The sequence below is a fragment of the Photinus pyralis genome, unplaced genomic scaffold (genome assembly GCF_008802855.1).
Source record: "Photinus pyralis isolate 1611_PpyrPB1 unplaced genomic scaffold, Ppyr1.3 Ppyr1.4_LG1, whole genome shotgun sequence".
Taxonomy (NCBI): Eukaryota; Metazoa; Arthropoda; class Insecta; order Coleoptera; family Lampyridae; genus Photinus; species Photinus pyralis.
This window is the reverse complement of record NW_022170249.1, coordinates 58,285,725-58,300,937: the sequence shown is the minus strand read 5'-3', so window position 1 is coordinate 58,300,937 and position 15,213 is coordinate 58,285,725. Positions and strand designations below refer to the sequence as shown.

General features: G+C 36.8%; 1 long non-coding RNA gene across 1 annotated transcript; it reads right to left on the bottom strand.

The window, feature by feature from the left end:
* Window positions 1–2,087: 2,087 nt before the first annotated feature.
* LOC116158851 lies at window positions 2,088–13,520 on the bottom strand. The gene is made up of 3 exons (XR_004142838.1): window positions 13,496–13,520; window positions 2,401–2,574; window positions 2,088–2,257 (listed from the first exon to the last, which is right to left on the bottom strand). It is a non-coding gene; the product is annotated as an uncharacterized LOC116158851 (long non-coding RNA).
* Window positions 13,521–15,213: the final 1,693 nt, after the last annotated feature.

Genomic DNA, 15,213 nt, shown 5'->3' with positions numbered 1-15,213 from the left:
GAGGGCACTGTAGTCGTGGGTATGTGAATCTCAGGGTAAACTAAAGCCGTATGAACACCACTCGGATCGCGTAAAGAGTAGCTTTTATGGGAACCGCGTGGTACGGGAAGCTTTAAATACTCTTGATTATCTTCTATACGTCCACAAATACGGATAGGTTTGCTTTTTTGGCATATCTAGGCGATTAATTAATTGACGTTTGTTATTTTATAGGTTGACAGTCTCAAATCGTATCTAATCGGACAACTTCGGACAGACTCGTTTACCCTGAAACTCACATACCCAGGCGATGTCCTTGACCATATTTTCGTTACAATTAGCAGTCCATGTACTATATGGTCTAAGGAATCTCAGGGTAAACTAAAGTCGTATGAACACCACTCAGATCGTGTAAAGAGTAGCTTTTATGGTAACGGCGTAGTACGGGAAGCTTTAAATACTCTTGATTATCTTCTATACGTCCACAAATAAGAATAGGTTTGCTTCGTTTGCCATATCTAAGCGATTAATTAATTGACGTTTGTTAATTTATAGGTTGACAGTTTCAAATCGTGTCTAATCGGATAACTTCGGACAGATTCGTTTACCCTGAAAGTCACATACCCAGGCGATGTCCTTGACCATATTTTCGTTACAATTAGCAGTCCATGTACTATATGGTCTAAGGTCCACCCACGGCCGGACGATCGTTTTTCAATACACACGTAGAGGCGGACGGCCGGCGAAATCCGGTCGCCTGTCTATAGCCGCGGTGAAGATCGTAACGTGTGTACTGCTTGGCCGGCCGGCATAGGGCGGACGGATTAATTTTAGTCTGGAGTAAAATGTTGTCCTATGCTTGCCACATAACAGTGTCTTTTTTTGTAATAAGGTTTAACTAAATTCAATAAGTAGGTATGCGAAGCAATCGTTATCAATTCTCAGGTAGTTCTTTAAATCAATTTCACTTGATGTTCGGAGTTCTCGTATTATCTCCATGTGGGATAAGGTGTGACGTTTTCTGACCAGCCTTTCACCCAAATTTTCTTCCGTTCTCTCCTTTTTCTTCTTCTAAAATTGCAACAATCGTCTTGTTCTAGCATGTCTATATCAAAGCAACTGTCGATCATACGATCATAGACTGTGCGTGTGTATTGAATTTAATACGGCCGGCCGGCAAATATCGTATCCGACTATGAACTGCAGGCAATGACCGGATATTAAAACTGGACGTGTGTATGGAGCAACGACCACGGCCGGCCGGCCTGGACTGACAGTCCATGGCCGGCCGGCGAACTGAACGTGAATACTTACCTTAAGTTTCTAAAGGTAGGTATTCACGTTCAGTCCGCCGGCCGGCCATGGACTGTCAGTCCACGGCCGGACGATCGCTTTTCACTACACACGTAGAGGCAGACGGCCGGCGAAATCCTGTCGCCTGTCTATAGCGGTGAAGATCGTAACGTGTGTACTGCTTAGCCGGCCGGCATAGGACGGACGGATTAATTTTAGTCTGGAGTAAAATTTTGTCCTATGCTTGCCGCATAACAGTGTCTGTTTTGTAATACCATTGAATAATAAATCTGATATTCAATGGTAATAACTAAATTCAATAAGTACGCGAAGCAATTGTCATCCATTCCCAGGTAGTTCTTTAAATCAATTTCACTTGATTTTCGGAGTTCTCGTATTATCTCCATGTGAGATAAGGTGTGACGTTTTCTGAGCAGTCTTTCACCCAAATTTTCTACAGTTTTCTCCTTTCTCTTCTTCTAAAATTACAACAATCGTCTTGTTCTAACATACCTATATCAAGCAACTGTCGATCATAGACTGTGCGTGTGTATTGAATTTAATACGGCCGGCCGGCAAATATCGTATCCGATTATGGGCTGCCGGCGATGGCCGGATGTTAAAACTGAACGTGTGTATTGACCAACGATCACGGTCGGCCGGCCTGGACTGACAGTCCATGGCCGGCCGGCGAACTGAACGTGAATACCTACCTTTAAAGGGGAGATATCAGTTAGCTAGTGTCACATGGTGTTAGCTCTTTAGATTGCAATGAAGAGATGTGCGGCGTTTCACAAAGTTCAATTTTGGTCCGCTCCTGTTTATTACATACGTCTTGTAATGTGTTTTATTCAATTTAAATTAAACGTCAATATGTAATCTACATTTTATTCAACTCTATACATAGTAATTAAAATTCTATGTAGACAAAAAACTGTACGTTCCTGCTGCCTACTATTCCGGACAGCACTTGGCTCCAGATTTGCTAAAAAAAGAAACAAACTGTATTTTTATGCGGATAATGTAAATGATATTGTACATATGTACATAATACGATTTATAAATGTCACTTAATAAAGCCGGACTAATTCTAAGACATTATATAATAGCAAAAAATAGTATACTTACGCCTTAGCTACGACAAGAATCAAACCCACGAATTTCATTTTTAAGCTGTTAGTATTGCGAACGCTCTACTTAATAATAATATCGTCGAATGTCCATTCTTTTATACTAATGCTTAGTCTTTCCCTCTCCCAGTAATTTTACTCTGCCGAATAAATTTTATGAATATCAAATAACCTCAATCCTCAAGTAGTGAGATTATTTCGAAAATAGACATTTATCGTCAACTTATGCGCAAAACCGAAAGCACTCAGTATCACCATAGTAACTCATTTATAGTTAATGACAAAACAAACATATATTTGCAGGTCATTGAAAATTAGAAACGTCAATTATTAATTGTCAATACCTACTAAATCACAAGATTGCCCTTATTTCGTATAGTTTCTGGAACTTCTAGCTCATTCACGATGAATTGAATTATTTAAAATTACGTTTGACGTTTGGATGGTTTCAATCACATTAACAAATTCGAACCACGCATACTCGATCAAACATGAATTATTTTGTAAACGAATTTTGACGAAGAAAACTATTTGTAAAACATAAAATTGTGTATGTACCACGGGCATAAACTGATGTTTATACTCTCGGCGAGCTTTTTAACTCGTCGCCCTCGAGAATATAAACATCACTATTATGCCCTTAATACATAAATAACTATTATGGGTGGTGCTTGTCAAAATCTCTAGGTATTAGTTGTTCTTCCAGTGGCAGATTTTCCGGTTTCCCGTCAAACAGAACACGACTCAAATTCCGATAGTAGGTATAAATTGGTATCTCGTTGTGGAGAAAATGGTCGCCGGAAACTGATACTTAAATTTTCTATAAGTAACATAGCATTTTATTTTACTATACATGACTTGTTAGGCCTAGAATAATTCTTTCTTTTTATCACAAATTAACCTTGTATACAAATTCAGCAGCATTTGAATATGTTATTTACGGCTTCCGTCCCATTTAAACCTAAGTTGGGTTTAAAGGAAAAGCGCTGACTAATTTCTATATACCATACCTATAAAGTTGTCAGAATTTAGTTAATTTATGTATAACGTATGTGACCATGCAAAACGGCTGCCTTGTCGACCATATGGACGCAATAAAGGAGTTTTTCATAGTACCTATGTTACGTAGTTAGCCTTGAGCCAGTTAGGTACATTTTGAGTCTTATCAAAATCAGTCGTCAACAAAATACTTGTAACTTATCTACTCAAAGTAGGTAATCGATTTATATAATGTGAACAATAAATCATTACGTGTACCTAATCGTATTCAATAAAATTATTCGTTGGTTGCGAAACAACCTGATGGTCCTTTATTCGAAGAGTCGGAGATCAATCTAAGATCTCAAACATTGACCCATTCGAGCAACGAGATGTGTTTGCGTCGCCATAACTTGAATTTTCAATATTATGTGTGATATGACAAGTACCTAATAAGATTACAACCCACCTCTGGACTATTTATAATCGGAGATAAGTGTTTTGTTTAAAAAAGACGTAATTTATAATATATACAGATAGGTACATATTTATTTCATTTTTTCACTTTAGGGATTGAAGTGCCTTTTAGCAATTGAACTCGAAAAACTGTCAACCTAAAAATGCTCCACCTTCCGGTGTCGCATTTTTATTAGTTGACAGTTTTTCTCGTCTAATTGCTAGGCAACAGATTTTCATTACCTTAACAACCCAAATTTACTCCGTAAAATACAAACCTCTTGTGCAATTAAGTTACAAACCTCTTGTGCAATAAGTGAAAAATGAACATTTTCACTCGCAAATAACTCGAATACCATTGACTTAACTTAGTGAAAAAACTCTAAGTATAGGACAAAAGTTGCTTAGAATCCCAATGGTGAGCCACAAATGTAAACTACCCTGTACATAATAGAAATTTTGGATTTGGGCGACTTACCTATATATACCGGGTGGTGCCTAGCGCGACGCAGCATAGGGATGTCAATGGTAATTTCTTTATAGTCATTTACTAGCCCCCCTAATTATTTTAGAGCAAAAGTCTAAATATGTTTTTTTTAGAGAAAAAAATACTGCATCTGTTCATACTTTTAGTTATAATTTTCCGTTTTTCAAAACCGTAGAAATCTACAAAATAAAAAGGTTCATTTTGCAATAAATCAAATATGCCTTGGAATTACCTAAAAAAACAGCGATCACGTTTCATTATTTGCCTTTGACGTATATTAAATTTATGCTTGTTTATAAATTACTTAAAGAACTGCAAGTGCAATAACGTTCAAAATGTCCGTCAAAACCATCAGGAAAACGACAATACATTCAACGTTTTGGCTGCAGTAGCGGAAAATCCGAATATAAGTAAGTTTAAGAACAAATCTTCTTCAAATCAGTTTTTTTTCTTCGATTATGTAGGTAGGTACTCTGATTTCGGAAAATGATAAACAAATAGTATCTGATGCAGATGCAGCATACATTCTCTAAAAAAACATTACATAAGATGCCTTTTATTGCCTCGGTTAGTTGAAACAGAATTAAATATGAAAATCGTTCGACGTCAAACAACCATAATTTAGATGCGATGCGCTTGTAGTTTGTTAAAAGATTCCAAAGCATCACTGATTTATAAAAATGTAATTTTTTATTTTGTCGATTTCTACAGTTTTGAAAAATGGAAAATTATAACTAAAAGTATGAACAGATGCAGTATTTTTTTCTCTAAAATAAACGTATTTAGACTTTTGCGCTAAAATAATTAGGGGAGCTAGTAATTGACTATAAAGAAATTACCATTGAAATCCCTATGCTGCGTTGCGCTAGGCACCACCCTGTATGGAGCAATTCCTACTTCTATAATAGTTGCCATGAGATCACCAGCAAAATTTCCTTCCAATATCTGTTTAAGTTTAAGTGATTGTTACATTTGGTTCAGTTTCCGTTTTGTCGTTAATCGATTGAGCAGTTATTATAAAACTCAGGTTTGCTTTAGTAAATTAGAGGTCGTTTGCAAGACTATTGCCTAGTGCAGTAAGGGAAACGTTCTCAATAGACTTGCAGCATTTCAATTTACAGTTCCGACAAAATCGTCATTATATACCGGAAAGTTCAGTGTCTGTAGAAAACAAAATCTGTGGGAGCATACGGCTTTTACCGGCCATAGTTTCAATTAGCTCATTTTCGTCCGTCTGTGCATCCATACAGCCGTTCGGTCGCTACTAGTTCTTTATCTTAAGAGCTCTACTTTTATCCAATTTTTTTTATTTGTTAAGATATTTAAATGAAATTTTGTATTTTAGCACCCCGAGTAACAGTAAAACTAGTAGGCGATTCAAAACATTCGTTTTGCGCATGTTACCTCAAGTAACAGTAATAGTATTTTACATTATTAGCCAGGTAAGTGAGTTTTTACTGGCGATAGGAGAAGTTGACTGGCGAGCCGTCAGGCGAGCCTGTCATCTCCTAGAGCCAGTAAAAACTATTACCTGTCGTATATTGTACAATATTTTATTTGTTATCTACTCATTTGTAAACGTAAATAGTTAGTTCTTAAATTGATCTCGAAGAAATGTCTAAAATATCATATTATCCATGTAACAGAGACTTCGCATTAAATCTGGCCAATGAAATTACTAGATTACTAACTTGTAAAATTTTTACACGTCAGCTGTCAGTTTTACAAGTCAGTAGCCCAGAACAAAAAACTTAGAAGGGAAAACGTAAACGGGAACAACTGAGTACAAATATAATTAGTTTGGAGAACATTCAATAGATGGCGCATAGTTAGCGTGCGTGTTAAAGTTACTAAATCTAGTGACTTTAGTACGTGTCGCCATTATGACAGTTGAATTTTGAATTTTGATTGACGGCTTATTGTGCTTTAAGTATAATTACTATTCATTATTACAATGAATTATGCATATACAAATCGAGAACGTAAATGTTGTGTGACAAATTGTGAAGACGTATCCCAAAAATGGAGCCCGAAGTTTTTATGGAATTGGTTTAGAATATAATGTGGAAGAAATTTACACAAAAGTTTTTGGTTTGTGAACGTCATTTTTCTGGTTGCGCTTTAGAACCTGGAACACGAAGAGATTTAAAGCGTGTGGCAGTTCGCACATTATATTTAGCAGGTAACACTAATTGAATTGTAATAAATTGCTACATATTTTGTTTTTAGAACGATCTTGAGAGCATCATAAAGTAGAGTTCCATGAAGTAGATCTTGTATCTTGTATATCCATATTAAATTAAATATAACTCCTTGATTGGATTAATTGGAGTTGTTACTTATAAAACAAGTGGTCTGTACTCTTTGAAGCCCCTGACTGCTGAGGTGCATCGGCATTAAACTGAATTTATCTGAATCCCTAACAAACAACATTGGACTTCACTGGCTGGATTCATTACCTTTTAGGTGTCAGCTAGTCAAATCCAATGTTATTGTTACAGATCCGGAGAAATGCAGTATAATGCGGACGTAGCTTACATTTTAATATTTAAATTTGGCGCCATTCACGCAAAAGCTGCTGAGAACATACACGAGATGGCGCGTCATATTTACATTACAGTTTCCATTCTAAGTAAAAGTTTGTTGTTCTATGGTCAGTAGCGTTTAAAGATGACGTTTACCCGTTTGCGTTTTGTCTTGGTAATCAACGTTTACAACTGAGTAACAAATAATAGTTATTTATATAACAAGAGCGCGAAGTTCAATTTCGCGCATTGAGACTGAAGGTATTTTGACGAGGCGAAGCCGAGTTAAAATATCAGTCAAATGCGCGAAATAACTTCGCGCTAGCGTTATATACAATATTTTTTCTACAACTGAACCGATTGTTAATTAAATTTGCTGTTTAAGTTCAACTTTGTCACGTGCGCGAAATACTTTTTTTCACTGTTGACGATTTCGCGCACGTTCTTTACAGCAAAAATGAATGGAACATAAATTAAAGAGAATTTTGTTCCCTTCATTTTTGTATAGGTGAATATTTTTCCTAAAACGCACGAGAACCGAAATATTTGCCAAAAATCAATTTTTTCAACAAAACACGATTTTTTTACAATTTCCACAAGGAGTTCGAGGTCGCAAAATGAATTGGTTGTTTTTGACACTTGACCTTACACCATGCACCAGAAATCAAAACTCCTTGAATTATTTTTAGGTAAAAATACCTGGCGACTGGGCTAGTTTAACGTTTCGTAAATCTCGAATCGCTGTCTCTCTTTCTCGTGTCGCCAATAGAAGCGAATTGCGAGTGAACTGGACGTCGGAAGTGGCTACCGTCAAAGGGAATGTGGTAGCCCCCGACCCGATTTTAACTTTAAAAGCGAATTGCGGGTGCACGCGGAAAGTGGGAAACGGTTAGTGAATGTAGTAGCCTTCGACAAGATCTGTTATTGATGGTTGAGTCGAAAGTGGCTAATAGAATACTGATCTGCCACACAAAAATGCGCTGAAGTCCCTTCGATCTCACACGAGGACTTTGATAATTTTTTAAAACGATTGCTTGAGGAGTCAAAATACTTGCATTCCGATCCACGATCGACTGCGTTAATTAACGTGTTGCATTTCCTGAAAGAGAAGGCACAGTTACATTTATAACACCACTAGGGGTAGGGAATGCAAGACTGCAGTAAAATCTCAATCCCGGTATTTGCGGGATCGTTAGATGTTAATCCCGCGGGATCCCGGTATTTGCGTCATCCCGCAAAATTTTAAATAAATAATTGGCACATAAGCAATTTTGTGCGGTTAATTTCTGTATTAAAATAAATCGCTAATTATCACAATATTGAACAAAAAAGTACCTTCAGCCTTCTTGGATCTCAAAAAAAGGTGAACTTCTAAAGTGCCTCAAAAATCATAGTAGCTGTACATTTTTAACGAAAAAAGTTTAACAATTATTTAAAAAATAACTTCTCCGGTATGCGTTTCATTAACAAACTAAACAGTCGTCCCCTTGGTCGACTTCATTTATGTGCGGAATTGATCTAATAATAATAATAATAATCTTTATTGTCCAAACAGGTGTAATACAAAACCCTAGAATAGGACAAAATTATAAGTGAGAGAGTAAAAATTAATGAAGTAACTAACTCGTAAAAAAAAAAAAATAACTAAGTAATATAATTAAGAATGATAGGTAATGGAGTGTGAAAAATATCTACATGACTTGAAATATCATTAGTGATAACACATTGTATAAATCGGTGAGCTTTGTCTGATATTGGTTCTACATCTTGGCAATTGAAATGTGATTTTATTCCTAGATGAGGGACGTGGTATATAAAATTTTATCGAGTTATGTAGCAAATTGCAGTCATAGGGCCCCTTCACGTGCATTCCCGGAACGACGCTCCGTAAGTTTTGGAGTGACGTCAATCCAAAACTGTGCGTGTAGTTCATCCTCGCGCCATGAATGATACGCGCCTGGCGTGGAGCGATGGAATCAAACATGTTTGAATTCCTGGCGTGGAGCGAGACCCTCCGCGCGCCAAATGCGAGCGTGTAGTTTCGTTTCGCGCCTTCCCTTCGCGCCGTTAGAAGAGGATGCGCTGTTAAACATTGGAGAGGAAAAAGGATAGACTACATTAGCAAAAGTCCTATAGGTTTGTTTGTGTGTACTGTGCGGTGTGACATTAATTGTGGTAATCCTCTGAATTGGTATTATTACGAGTATTATTAATTTCTTGTAATAAAATCAAATCGCCAAATTTCTGTCTCTTCAAATACCATGGCTTGGACCTCTTTCTCCTCTTCTTGGGCTCTTCATTTACGTTATCCATCACATATTTGTGAAGAATTACAGCTGCAATTTGTCTTTTTTTTACCAAACTCATCTTGCTGTCGACAGTACCACACTGGAATGAATGAAATGGCGCGAACGTGTAGTTTATTCACTGCACAACGCGCCAGAAGTTGGCGCTCCACGCTTCGTTCCAAAACCGATGGCGCGTCGTTCCGGGAATGCACGTGAAGGGGCCCCATTAGGTTGTGCACAAGCTTATATAGATAAGTAACAGCCATTCGCCTTCTCCTAACTACTAGCGGGACAAGATCAAAGTTTTCTAGCATAATTGCCTGGGGGTAGCCTCTTTCCGGGTAGTGACCATCCTTGCGGAAACACATATATTTAATAAATCTCCTCTGCACATGTTCGATGTCATTTTCGTACTTTTTGTACAGTGGACTCCATATGATTGCTCCGTATTCCAGTTTAGGTCGAACCAATGTTGTGTAGAGAGATTTAATTGTTGCGATGCTGGAAAATTCCGCGCTGACGCGTATAACATCCCCCGCTACTTTCATTGCTTTATTTACCATGTCATTAATATGAAACGCAAACGTTAACATATTATCAAAAGTGACGCCTAAATCTTTGACCATGGTGACTCCATTTAACGTTTCGTTGGCTATTGTATATGTATAACGAAGAGGTTGATTTTTTCGTGAGTATGACACCACTTTACATTTAGTAATGTTTAGGTGTAGTTTGTTATTTTCACACCAATCATATAACATTTAAATCGTTCTGGAGAATCTGACAGTCATGTATATTATTTATCTTTTTAAATATTTTCATGTCATCGGCGTAAATCAATTTTCTAGCAGAAATGAAATTTGGTAAGTCGTTAATGAATACTAAAAATATAAATGGACCCAGGTTAGATCCTTGGGGCACTCCGGATGTTGGGGTAAACGATTTTGAATTATACCCGCCATATGATACAATTTGTCTCCTGTGTAACAGGTAAGACCTCAGCAACTTAAGTAGCGAATTGCTAAAACCATAGCTCTCTAGCTTGCCAAGTATAATGTTATGGTCAATTTGATCGAAGGCTTTACGAAAATCAGTGTATATAGTGTCAATTTGGCCTTGTTCGTCTAAAGTTTCCAGACAGTACTCCGTAAAGCAGGCCAGATTTGTTATAGTCGATCGCTTCGATGGAAATCCATGTTGATGCTCCGACAAATGTGCTTTAAATTGAAAAGCCAGCTTTTCATGAAGCATTATCTCATATACTTTGGAAAAATTGCAGAGTATAGATATGGGTCTGTAGTTTTCCACATCCGATTGAGATCCAGATTTTAGTACGGGAGAGCTCCTTGCAGTTTTCCATACTGATGGAAAAACGCAGTTTTTAAGTGATAAATTAAATAACATTGACAGTGGTATCGAAAATATGCGGGCACAGTCTTTAATTAGGTACGCTGGAATTTGGTCAGTTCCTGCAGTGGGTTTATTTTTTAGTTTTTTTATGGCAGCGATAACGTCTTCCTCACTGACATTAGCTTTGATATTAATCAGCTCACTAAATATACTAGGAGGCACCGTATCGCTTGTTGAAGAAGGTTGTTTATAAACGCTTTTGAAGTATTCGGCGAAAGTGTCCACAATTGATTGTGGGCTATCGATAGTTTGATTGTTATAGTTCAGTGTTCCAGGGACGCGAGTGCTACCGCTCTTCTTTCGTATATAGGACCAAAAACATTTCGGATCGGACATGAGCAAACCTTCCGTTTCTTTCAAATGTTTTCGATGCAGCAATGATAGTTGAGCTTTAGTCACCGATCGCATACGTTTGAATTCGTCATAATAGCGCTGCAAATTCGTGGTTTTATATTTTTTATGCATAGTCTTTTTATATGTTAGATTTCGTATTAATTCTTTAGTGAACCAAATCGGATATTTCCGTTTACTCTGCTGTAGATTATGGTTATAGAAGGGAACGTTCCGGTCAAAAACAGTTTCTAGTATGGAATAGAATTTTTTACACGCTTCATTTATGTACTATATGGTCTAAGGATTGATCCCGCAAAAATGCTGCGGGAGCCAGGGATTTCGGGATCCCGCGATCCCGGTATTGCATGCCCTAAACACCACCTGAAACAAATCGATCATGCATCAATCGCTTAGTAAAGCTAAAAGTACTCACATTTTCAACATTTTAAAATTAACATCAGTATAATCCCTTGACGAGGAATCACCCACTAATTTTAAACTTGATTAATTGAAGCAAAGAAAAGTTAACATAATGAGCCATTGACCCAGTTTCTTTATATCCGCTCCAAGCGCTGTGTACTGTAGGTTATCTCAGTACTAAGGCGTTGTCCTTGTACTTGTAAAAAATTTAATTCCTTTTTACAGTTTCTACAGTTTCCTTTCGGGGCGATAATTGATAAACGTTGCTCAAGATGACTTCCATTGGCAACGTCGACGAAAGCATAACATTCCATTTTGAAACATTTTTTAAGGAGCTTGCGATTTTTCTTCATCCCCAGCGTTTTTTGTAAACAGCATGCGTTCTTGTATTAGCCAACTAGCGTCTTGGTTATGGTACCATTCAGCAGAGTGAATTAGAAAATTTCCATAAAGAAGATATCCAGTCGATATCGACAAAAATAGAGCAGATATCCCGGAATTCAAAACCACTACGTAAAAATCTTCCCGAAAGTCGATTTTCAGAGATTAAACTTACGTGCATATAAAATTCCATCCACCTGGAGGACAACGGTTTGCTACAGTTGCAGCAATTAAATAGTTATTTACATAAAAGTCCGGAAAATGACACATTACACTGGTGAGGAAATATTGACGTGCGATGCTCCTTTGTTGTAAATAAATAAAGCACGTAATTAAATTTACGTTACAATATACAACCAATAATTAAGAATTTAGGAAAATTAAAAGTATGTTACACGTCTTTCTTATTAAACAAGTCAACGATTACCCAACATTGCAAGCAATTTTAACTTCAAATAAATTGTCGCTGAAGATATACGGGCAGCGCACTCCATTCTTACACTGTTGGTGGTTTCCTCATATATTACTATTTACCAGTTATCTTTTATCTGGTCAAATCTCCATACAGCTTTGTACACGAATTTTGAAAAATAGCTAAGGTACCCTCACTACCCAAAAAATTTAATCCCTTGGCCTGCTTGACCTCCGTTCAATCAGTGTCTTGCCAGTATGTATGTAAAGTTTTTGAAAAGTCAATGTACAGCCTACAGGAAAATTGTTCAGTATTCTCCCCCAGTTATAATAAGTGTTTAGTACAAACTATATAGTTGTGAAACATCAGCGCTGATTTGCAAAATTACATCTTGATACTACTTTTCGCGGGCGTCCGGCATCATCAGACATTCCACTCTGTTATTAATTCTTCATTATGTAGTTCAATGGTACAGCGTTGGGCTATAAAGCCGGAGGTCGGGTCTTCGAATCTGGGCTGAGGTAATAATTTTGTATTTTCCTTAGACCAGTTTCGAGCATTCTGCCGGCTATTCCGAATTAGGTTTTCCTGCAGTTTTCTTAGTTCGTAAGGTATCTACCGGAGTAGTATAGAACAACTTAAGACCTTCTGCAGAGACACCTCTAAAAAGCATGACCTATGCGGGTCACTGTAATTGGGCGCAAGTCTTTTTAGGGCCCAGAACAAGAAAGGGATAATAAATAAATAAATTATATTGACTTAGGAGCACTATTACCAATTATCACTTATTCAATGGTGTTAGGTACTTCTAAGTTTCTAAAGGGGAGATATCAGGTAGCTAGTGTCACATGGTGTTAGCTCTTTAGATTGCAATGAAGAGATGTGCGGCGTTTCACAAAGTTCAATTTTGGTCCGCTCCTGTTTATTACATACGTCTTGTAATGTGTTTTATTCAATTTAAATTAAACGTCAATATGTAATCTACATTTTATTCAACTCTATACATAGTAATTAAAATTCTATGTAGACAAAAAACTGTACGTTCCTGCTGCCTACTATTCCGGACAGCACTTGGCTCCAGATGTGCTAAAAAAAGAAACAAACTGTATTTTTATGCGGATAATGTAAATGATATTGTACATATGTACATAATACGATTTATAAATGTCACTTAATAAAGCCGGACTAATTCTATAAGACATTATATAATAGCAAAAAATAGTACTTACGCCTTAGCTACGACAAGAATCAAACCAATGAATTTCATTTTTAAGCTGTTAGTATTGCGAACGCTCTACTTAATAATAATATCGTCGAATGTCCATTCTTTTATACTAATGCTTAGTCTTTCCCTCTCCCAGTAATTTTACTCTGCCGAATAAATTTTATGAATATCAAATAACCTCAAGTAGTGAGATTATTTCGAAAATAGACATTTATCGTCAACACTTATGCGCAAAACCGAAAACACTCAGTATCACCATAGTAACTCATTTATAGTTAATGACAAAACAAACATATATTTGTAGGTCATTGAAAATTAGAAACGTCAATTATTAATTGTCAATACCTACTAAATCACAAGATTGCCCTTATTTCGTATAGTTTCTGGAACTTCTTGCTCATTCACGATGAATTGAATTATTTAAAATTACGTTTGACGTTTGGATGGTTTCAATCACATTAACAAATTCGAACCACGCATACTCGATCAAACATGATGAATTATTTTGTAAACGAGTTTTGACGAAGAAAACTATTTGTAAAACATAAAATTGTGTATGTACCACGGGCATAAACTGATGTTTATACTCTCGGCGAGCTTTTTAACTCGTCGCCCTCGAGAATATAAACATCACTATTATGCCCTTAATACATAAATAACTATTAAGGGTGGTGCTTGTCAAAATCTCTAGGTATTAGTTGTTCTTCCAGTGGCAGATTTTCCGGTTTCCCGTCAAACAGAACACGACTCAAATTCCGATAGTATAAATTGGTATCTCGTTGTGGAGAAAATGGTCGCCGGAAACTGATACTTAAATTTTCTATAATAGTACAGCGGAGAGCTGGCGCTAACTCGCTTATTTGAGGTAGTTTTTTTTTCGGAGTAGAAAGAATTGGGACCCACACCATTTTGTTCAGAAATGTTTGAACCTTCAGAATCTCGCTTTACGACATTTTCCCGTGGTCCTGACAAAAGTTATAGGCCGCTAAAGTTGAACTTTACTCATTTTCGCGCGCGCGACTAGACCACCGAAAGTATTTATTTTCTCAGCAACTAAGCGATATACATCAATAATTCCTTTTGTAAAATGAAAGTACATTTATAGCAGAATCTAAAGCATTCATATTTACCTACCTTGTTATGCACAGTTTTTAGAAAAATGACCGTCAACTTCCAAAATTCGTGTAGCAGATGAAAAGTGCGCACTTTGAACTCTCATAACTTTTTATTTCACGATATCGATTTCCAATATTTATAGCGCATTCGATGCTCCAAGGCATTGTGATTATTTTATTTTCTATAACATTACCGTGAATTTTTCATAATAAAAAAGTTACGGTCATTTAAGTAAAAACCTACCCACCTCGCCGAGTCGGGAGTTGCGAATGAGACGGAGAGGGAAGGATAGTCAGCAGCGTTGGCGCAACAAGGAGCGATGCATAAGAGGTTCTACTTTACTAAGAAATTTCTCTCCGAATACCAAAACTAGCTATTTAGGCCGTTTACAAATGCATTCCGCCGAGTTGCATTGTAAAATCTCAAACAATTCATTAACTCCATGTATTCGTTTATGAGCCACCCTAAAAAAGTGGTAAAGTTTCCATTTCTCCTTTAGGTAATTTTTTTCTCAGCAACAGTTACAGAGACTGGTGGTAAGTCTTTGAATAGGTTTTGCTGTATGCCCTTTCCGGTTTTGCAAATAATTTTTCAAAATTCCTACCACAAAAGGGCACACCCCTCAATAGGGGTGCGAAAAAATGTTGATTTCAACGAAATTTGGTATCTGGTGGTTTTTGAATATAAAAATAACGAATCTGAAATTAGTTTTTGAAAATTCGAAAAAATAATTCCACTGCAATTCTTGGCCGGACAACGAAAATTGACAAAATTCCACGA